This window comes from Uloborus diversus, chromosome 1 (assembly GCF_026930045.1).
Source record: "Uloborus diversus isolate 005 chromosome 1, Udiv.v.3.1, whole genome shotgun sequence".
Lineage (NCBI taxonomy): Eukaryota > Metazoa > Arthropoda > Arachnida > Araneae > Uloboridae > Uloborus > Uloborus diversus.
The window spans coordinates 171,555,275-171,564,739 of record NC_072731.1 but is presented as its reverse complement, the minus strand read 5'-3'; positions in this window follow the sequence as shown (position 1 = coordinate 171,564,739).

Here is a 9,465-nt window from a genome sequence, read left to right as displayed (position 1 = left end):
CACTTAATAATATTACATATCGTTGGAAAGGGTAGAATTTTCCGCGTTCTACGCGCAATTTGTGTGTTTCAATGATCTAACTTAGTTAAGGCCTGAGTCATTTGCGCTTTTAGCTCGAATTTTTTTCGGCTTAGCTGAAATCTAGGCACTACTTTCTTCATTAAAAGCATCAATAATAAAAAGTGAAGGAATTCTCCCACAGTTTTCTTTTTGACACCATTAGATAGAGTGCCATTTTTTACTCCAGATCTATCTCGATCTATGGTCGAGACCTATGGTCGAGACCTATGGTCGACCTAATTATAGTCGACCTATGGTCGAGACACTAAGCTTCTATCTAAAAAAGGAAAAACAGTTACAAGTCTTTTTAAATCAAGTTCGAAAAATCTCATCTGCATTCAAGTTGTTAACCATTTTACTTTCGCGTTTCCACGGTTACGCTTTTTGAATCCATTGTTTCTTTCCATCTTTCTCTTAAACTAATTTTGTTTTGTGTTTCCATGGTTACGCTATGTAAATGTCTTTCTCATTTTATTTTCTTAAAAATATTTTAATATCTATCGCCATTGTTTTCGAAGGGAAGTTTTGTATGATGTTTTTTTTCTTTTATTTAAGCCTGATTGTTGAATATACGTCACTTGACACAATTTTTATATTCAAAGTAGACCGGGCAAAGTCGGGCAATGCAGCTAGTTTAATTTATAAATGAACTGAAATAGATCATACCGAAATGTATATAATAATTGATCCTCGGATTGCTGATAAACGTAAAAACTAGACTGTAGCTGATATTTTGAATTTACAAATTTTAAAATTTTAATTTTTGAAACTACAATTAATTTTAAATGAAAATTAAACACACACCACACACACACACACACGTGCGCGCGTGCGTTCGCGAGCACAAACACACCAAAATTTATTTTGTAGTTTTAAGAGTTTTATTTCTGTCGGCAGCCCAATGTCTGCTATTATTATTTTTTTTTTTTTTGCAAAGCTACATAACTGATAGAACTGAGGTTTCTATTAGGTTTACTTTAATTAGTTACAAAGAATGGTAATTCGATAAACGCTTCGGTTTCACAGTAAATAACCATTATATTTTTTTTTTCCAAATAGTGAAGATGAATAAGTATTGATATTCGGATCTTTAAATAAATAAAGGTTTTCACACCGGGGAAAAAATCGCTCCAATCTCCAGAAAGGTAGCCGCGTCCCTATGCTATAATGAAATATTACAGATGCTGTCCTCTTTTTAAAAAGTATCTTACCTATAGAAATAATTTTTAAAGATAGCTCACAGTAAAAAATAGTTTTCATTGTACAAACTTTAGTTAAAAAGTGTTTTTTGAAGCAAGCTAAAGTTCTTAAAAATACTTTAATTAAATAAACTTTCTTAAACTGCTGTAGTTGGTAGTTGTAGATGCTTTTTTTAACATAAGCATTGTCTACCGTCTTAAAAATCCTTAGTTAAATACTTTATAAAAGCCGCTTTTAAGGTGCTCTCTTAAAAAAAGAAGACTTGGTTATTAAAAAATAGATTTACATTTAAGGCCTTTAGTGATAAAACCAGCTCAATGCATGAATTTTCAATGTTCTTTAATTTTGTAATTGGATACTTCTCGCTTGATACTATTCCCTCTCAATCTGCTCGATGACCGCTGCCGAAAACCGATTTTATTTAAAAACTAGTGCAGTCCATGCTTCTACTGAATGTCCACAGCTATAACACCAACAGCATTATTACAATAAATTGTTTGATTAGCTTAAAATTTTCACCAGGTCATACATGGCATGAAATTCAGGTAAAACATGAGTTTAATTGAAACTTGAATGCAAAATTGAAAAATAAAATAAGACCGATTTTAAGCAGTAAGTTACAGCCCTTAAGACAGGGCTAAGGGAGAACTATATGCAATATACCGACAGTCTGGTTATGCCATCCAGAGACTGCAGTTTCGTCTTCGTTACAGACACATCAATCTGGAATAAACATTGACCGAGCTGGAGACAGATGTCATCTCAATGAAGCTGAGAGTGCCAGCAGACTGGTAGCTAAAAGAAATTTAGCACTCCAGTAAGATTCCGCAGCAATGGTGCGGTTCAACTCGTAGCAACGGTGATGACACTCTCAGCTTAAATGAGCTGACATTTTCTCTGTATGGTTTTACCAGGCTGTCGGTATATTACATGAAAGCCAATTTGTTTCAAGATCAGCTGAGTCCAAATCATTTTTATCTGAATAAGTACACGACCGGTTTAAAAATAAAACAAAATTGAATCCTTGCACCGAAGGTTATTCAAACGAAAATTGAAGAAAAATTAATTGGACAGAGGATGAAATGTTTTTCATCCCTTTTGTAAAATTAAAGAAAAAGGAAATATGGATTAAGCTGCTTTGATACTAAGCACCTCAATTAAAGACTTTTCAGGGGGAAAAAAACGAGAAAACCAGTTATAAACCTTGTCATCAAATTCTGTACCCAACTTTCTAGAAAATTTGAACATTTATATAAAAAAAAAATGTTGCATCAATATTCTAACTTTAAGTAGCATTAATATTATCGGTCAAAAGGCACATTGGTTCAACTGAGTTAAACCACTTAATGGAAATTACTCATTTCCGTCAAATAAAAATATATCCTGGATGTACCTATGAAAAGAAGAAGTCGTTATTATATTTTGAAAGACTAATTCAATCTTAATTTCATTTGACTAACTTCATTTGCATAATTAAATTTTCTCACGTAACTGCTTTGGAATTTATAACCTTGCGAAAATTATTTAAGGCATCAAATGTCTTTTCCAAAGATAAAGCATTTAGTTTCACAAGTTCGTAATGAGCGAATGTGTTGCTGACAAAATCCAGCTGAGTTTTCTTTTTTAAGCCATGAATTGCTGAGTAATTCAATAATTCATTTACGAGCTACTTACCGGACATAATACATATTTCTTAATACTGTAAGACAAACCATTTCTTTGTCGTACCGTAATTAAACATTTATAATAAATAACCTTAAGCAAAAGCTTATTTGGAAAGAAGATGGACATTTTCTTTTCATGTATACATTCATACATATTACCCGTTTTGCAACAAGATTGGTCACATTGCACTGTCACCATAGTGGCCTAATGGGTAAGGCTTTGGACGCGTAACTGGAGAGTCCTGGACTCGATGTCTGCCGATCTTCCGCGTACGCTAAGTTGATTGGTGCTGGATCGGGGGTTGTTCAGCGTCAGTGGTAGATACAAGGGGGGCGGGGGTCATGAGGATCATGACCCTCCCCCCTAAAACCCGCGACAGTGTTTGAATGTTTGCTCGAAAAAATAAAAAACTTGACCGAAAAAATAAGAAAAGGTAATTTTTTATTCAATTATTTCGGCATTACATAAAGGATGGGGGGGGGGGATCATGAGGGCCACGATTCCCCCTTAATCTGCGACAATACTTTGCAATCGTAATAAGGTTCAATGCATTTGAGTAGTGACAATGATTGCTTGAAGGAAAAAAAAAAGAAAGAAAACCTTAACGAAACCACAAGAAAAAGTAAGTATAGTATATAGTTTTGCTTGAGACAGTTCTTCTACGGCGCTGTCATCAGACGCCAGTTAAATAAAAAGGAGCAAAGAAGTGTCTGCCGCCCGATCGCTTTTTATGCAACAAATTTAATCGACAAGAGTTATTGTCAAACTATTTCCGGAACTGCAGGCATCATTTCAATTTATAAAACATTTGAGTGTGTAAATATTTTTTCTGTGAAGTCTCTAAATCATTATTTTTTCTGCTATGATTTTTAAACAGTTTTGTTTTTGTTCGTGATGAGTTTATTTGTAAATAATTAATTAGTTTAAATCAGTGCTTTGGACTTGTAATGTAAAATTTTAGTTTCGTGTTTGTGAGAAACCACGTTATACGAGGGTTCCCGAAAATTAGCCCTTTGTATTAAACGGAAACTGTACTAAAAAATGCCGCGTTTTGACAGAAAAGGACTACCTATTACAAAAACAATGAAGCTGTCAGGTGACAAAACGTTGTTGTCTTTTTTTGCAAAGTAAAAAAAAAAAACTGATAAACCCAAATCCGATGGAAACATATCCCGAATTCCTGTATCAGTCTCTGAGACTAGGACGTCCTCGTCCCTCCTCCGGTTTTTCTACAACTGAAAAGAATCAGTCTGTGAGTATTTATCAAGTTCGAATTACATACATAAAATATTAAATTTTTTATTAGATTTTCGCCGCGTTTTTAAGTGAAGTTTTAATAGTTTATTTCTGCATACAAGACGCATGTATCAAATGAAATGAACCTTCTGTACGGAGGTATCAGTACTTAAAATCTAAAAAAGTGCAGTGACCATCATAAGAAGCTATTATCTCAAGGTTTATTTTATTATAATTAATACGCAATAACTTTTTAGTTACGTCAGTTAGTAAATGTTAACCACAAAATTTTTGTGCTAAACAATCCTTCACTTCAGGTCTAAATCTAACGACCAAACGGCACGAACTTGAGGGTCACAGATCTGGACGAAATTTTGGATTTAGGTTACTTCCCACTAGATATGAACCCAGGTGAAGCGGTTTGACTGCATAGGCCCTAGTTCGGCTGAAACGGGGGTCCAAAGTTGTCATTTGAGTCCAGATAAAAAAAATTTGAAAAAAAATAGAACCGACTTCAAAATTGCTCTAAAAAGTGAAAAATAATTTTATTCTTTAAACACCATCGATAATACTTTTAAACATAATTTTTGAAGTTGGCGCAAAAACGATCGATAAAATCATTCACAGCCATAACTCAACTACAAGTATAAATTTAACCACGTCCAGTTTCTTCACTACCACATGCATTACGCATTGATGACAGCATATTTGAGTAACGATATAAATGTTCCGTTCCTAAGTTTGGGTGATTTTTTGATAAAAATATGAACGAAGCATGGTTACAATGGATTTTACTTTTTGTTTTTGCACCAACTTCAAAAATTATGTTTAAAAGTATTATCGATGGTGTTTAAAGAATAAAATTATTTTTCACTTTTTAGAGCAATTTTAAAGTCGGTTCTATTTTTTTTTTCAAAATTTTTTTATTTTATTCTTTTTAGTGTAAATGTAGATATTTTAGTAAAAGTAAGAAAATACCTAGTAAGAAGTGCGGCTCTATATCACTGTATTGCTTTAGAAAAGCCTTTTTTCAAAATTATCATTACAATTACTATTAATGTTACAGTTATATGGCACCAAACTTTTATAACAATGAGTTTCATATTGTCGCGTAGATGAAGATAGCGAAGACAATGTGAAAGCCAAATGAAGCGAATAATCGTTAGTCTCAACTCGAGATCTTTATTCAGAACCACGAATGAACGTTACATCTCCTTATATACAACTTGAAAAAGTTCTGGAACTTTCCAAACTTGAAAAGATACAGAAATTAATAGAACATTCGAGAAAATATGGGAAACAGTAGAAACGAAATTTTAGTAAAATTCACTTTGTCCTAGTCGGGATTTGAACCCGGGTCGCTCGTGTGGGAGACGAGAATTCTACCACTGAGCCACCGTTATCCACGGATGATAAGTGCGAACTTCGCTACAATATCATTTTAATCATTTAATAGGGAAATTTACTGTTTTTTGCCCATAACTTTTTTTCTAAAGAACAAATATGGTCAAACAAAGTAATGGGACCTAAGTTGAGCCATCCTCTATCCATTAAAAAAAGAATCATCAAAATCGGTTCACTAGGTGGGACGCTATGAGTGGACAAACAAAAAAAAAAAAAACATACATACGGTATGAACTGATAACCGCCTCCTTTTTGAAGTCGGTTAAAAAGCAATGTTTTTTCCTTTGAAATTAAACCTATTTTACCCTTTTTTGCCATATGAGCCAATTAAATGCATTCACAACACAGAATAAATCCGCCTTCTCCTCCTCCTTTGTACTGACAAGAGACGCCGAATGTCTTGGAAGGGTACACATTGTCCCAAAGTTTCAAATTCCAATGAAAACGCCATTGCAATTTTCTGGAGTCCTGAAAATCAGTGTGGTTCAGACGGCAAAAACTTGAGAGTCACGAATCTGGATAAACTTCTGGATTTAGGTCAATTTGTACAAGATATGAGCCCTGGTAAAATAGTTTCAATGCGTAGGCTCTAGTTCGCCACCAAGAAGGGTATGAATTTGCTTGTTTGGCTCCGGAACTGCAATAGCGTTTTCTTTGGAATTTGAAACTTTGGCGAAGTATTTGCTCTCCTAACATATATCGCTTCTCTTGTTAGAACAACGTAGGGGCAGTGAAATTTACTCTATACTGTGAATACATTCAGTTGGGCAATACTGTAATGCAATATCAAGAAAAGGTGAAAAAATCCATATCAGTGAAAAAAAGGTGTATTTCTAAAGAAAACCATTGTTTTCCTGGAGCCAAACTATAAACTTTGATTCCCCATCACGACCGAACTAGGGCCTATGCAGTCAAACCGCTTTACCTGGGCTCATATCTAGTGGGAATTAACCTAAATCCAGAATTTCGTCCGGATCCGTGACCCTCAAGGTCGTGCCGTTTGGTAGTAAGACTTTCGGGTTCCACAACAAATCTCAACAAGTTCTATACGTTTTGTCAACTCGTATCTGAGATGCCCATTATATTTTAAGTCGCTATGTAAATCTGAGTAGGATTAAAACTTTTCTTCAGCACAAATTCAAAATTCACCGTTAGAACGGGAAATATCATACTATTCCTTCTCGGCTTTTACAAGATGAATCCCAGAGGTCTAAGTGATTTATTTTAACTATTATAATTTTAATTAAATTTTACCTAAGTTCAAGAAAATTTCCGTACGTGAGACTCCACTCTGAAGCATGACCAAGGGATGTTCGTGATCCGAAATTTTCGAAAATCTTGGGTTACCGTTTCCGAAAATTTAGGGCTGACGACACATTCTAAATCTGAAAAATTATTTAAAAAAAACTTCAAAAATGGTTATTTCTATGATTTTTGTAAGCAAGTTTAAATTTTTTTAACGTGAGGAGGGGGTAGGGGGGTGTCGAGCTTCCTCATCGTTTCCGAAAATTTCAGACTGTTTTCAGAAAATGTTACATGAATCCACTATAACCCCTGGCCATGATCTGCTCTCCCCCTGAAATGAAATCCTGCATCTGGTATGAATAAAAAAATAAGAGTTTTCTCTCGTGGCTCGATCCAAAAGGCTAAACTACGTGCAGTGTTAAGTACGGAGTACCCGGTAGGGGTACTTTAATAGTAGTTGAATCTGTGAGATTTTTTTTGGACTGTTTGAAATTTTTAACTTCTGGTGCAAAGGTGATGAAAAAAAAAAAAAAAAAAAACTTTAAATTTTGCTTGCATGTTTGATTTTGGCTAGTTATCTAAAATACCTGTCCAGGAAGGATGATGTACAAAAGATCAAGTTGAAAATTATATTTCTCTTTGATTTATCTACAAGGTTTAAAGGTAGCATAATTTGTTGTTTTTAAAGTGCAGTGTGTGTTCTCATAGAGTTCACATAAGAGGAAAGTGATTTTCTACTTATTCCTCGAGAGTTTTCAACGATTACAGATTATTAAGGCTCCAATGGAAGCTGCGTCATTTCCAAAGTAAATTCGTCTAGTAAAAAAAAAGTCTTTTCGCTATAAATGAATCACTTTTGCCTTAATTAGATCAGTTCAACCTGTAAATGAATCAATTTATAATTGAAAATGAGTTTCAATTTCATAAAATAGTGTCGTCACGTTCAGAATAGTATTATAAATAAAAGCGAAGTATCAATTTAAAATTCAGACTAAATCCGGTTGAACTAAACATACGCATATTTTCAAAAGTATCTTCTAAACTTTAAGTAGTACAATATTTACTTCAAGTAAAAGCTTTGCAGTGGATTATTATCATAGCTCACTGCAGGCTTTTCAACTTAGTCGACAATCATTGCTCTTGCACTTTGTCGACAAGAAAAGTCAGATATAGTTCCCTTACTAAATTATAGTTCCCTTAACTAGTAAATTATAGTTCCCTTAACTAGTAAATTACAGTTCCCTTAACTAAAGAATGCAATTAATTGCATGCAGTTTGTAGAACTGATTATTTACGGCTTTTTTTCAACACAAAGCATGAACAAAATATTTTCACCATTGTAATATTTAAGTTGAAATCCCCAAGAAAAATCGAAGATTTTTCAGAACTTATACTTTTTATTATAATCTTTCATGATTTTTAAGTAAGAAAGTAAACTTTAAAAACATTGCATTCAGCGTCACCAAAGGTTTGTGTGTTTGAATTTTGTCGATTTTTCTTTTCAAAAGTAATTTGCTGTGGAAATTACATCAAAACGTGTGAAACGTTTTCTGTACATGCCCATTTCGGTTTTAAATATCTTTTGAGTGGAGCACTTTGTTTTCATACAGCTACACCAGAACTCTTTGTTGTCCTTTCTAGAATAGTTCTCAACTTCAAGAACAGCCAAATTGCCAAACATCTCAATTATAGTCTTCTCCAGGATATTAAAAGTGTTTCAAATCCGGTGCTAGGATCAAAGCAAAATATTATAGATTCCGGCTGAAATTCATTTCCGCTGTTGCAACTATTCTTTGCGTTTTGTTTACTTTTAGAAAGTGATTTTCTTAAGAAGGTATTTTTAGGAAAGGAAGTTTAAATGCAGAAATTTCCCCCCAAAAAACTCTATTTGAACCAAAGTGAAATACGTCACAGATCTTCTTTAATTTAAATAATGTTAACAATAAGCATAAAAAGAAAGGAAAGTCTAAATGTCTGTAAATTAAAAGCTATAGCCAAATTAGCATTGTATCTCAGTAGCATCAAACTATGTGTTTCAGGGTGTCCAAATATTTTTACTTCCTTTCACATAGTAAAGGCAGTATTGCAATTGCGAAAAAAATCGCTCAAATTTCGGCCTAAATTTTAGTTTTACTCATCTCCAAATGAATGTTGAGTAGTTTTTTCGACCTATTAACATGTACATATCTACATACAAACGTACGGACAAACGAAATACCCACGAGTTAATCACTACGAGTATTCTCGAGACTTCTGTCTGTACGTATGTATATCACATAACTCAAAAATAGTGCACCGTAGAAGGTTGAGATTTGTACGTAGGCTCTGAGTGGAGTCTAATGGGGTCGTTTCCGAAATCTTAAAAGTATTTTTTTCTGAATGAGAATGCTTCAAAACGTAAGATCTGACCATTTTTTAAAATAATTTGATTAAGTTTAATATTAAAAAAATACTTTAATAGGTGCGCTTTCATTGTTTACGCTTATCCCGATGACATCACAAATGATGAAATGCCATTCACAGAGCGCAATATTCAATTCGCTTTTTGATTATCATAACGCGGAAACGCGATAGACAGATGGGCCAAAGTACATTATTTGTAACGTCATAAAGACCACGCCTTATGTTCAAAATCGGACATTAAAAAACAATAAT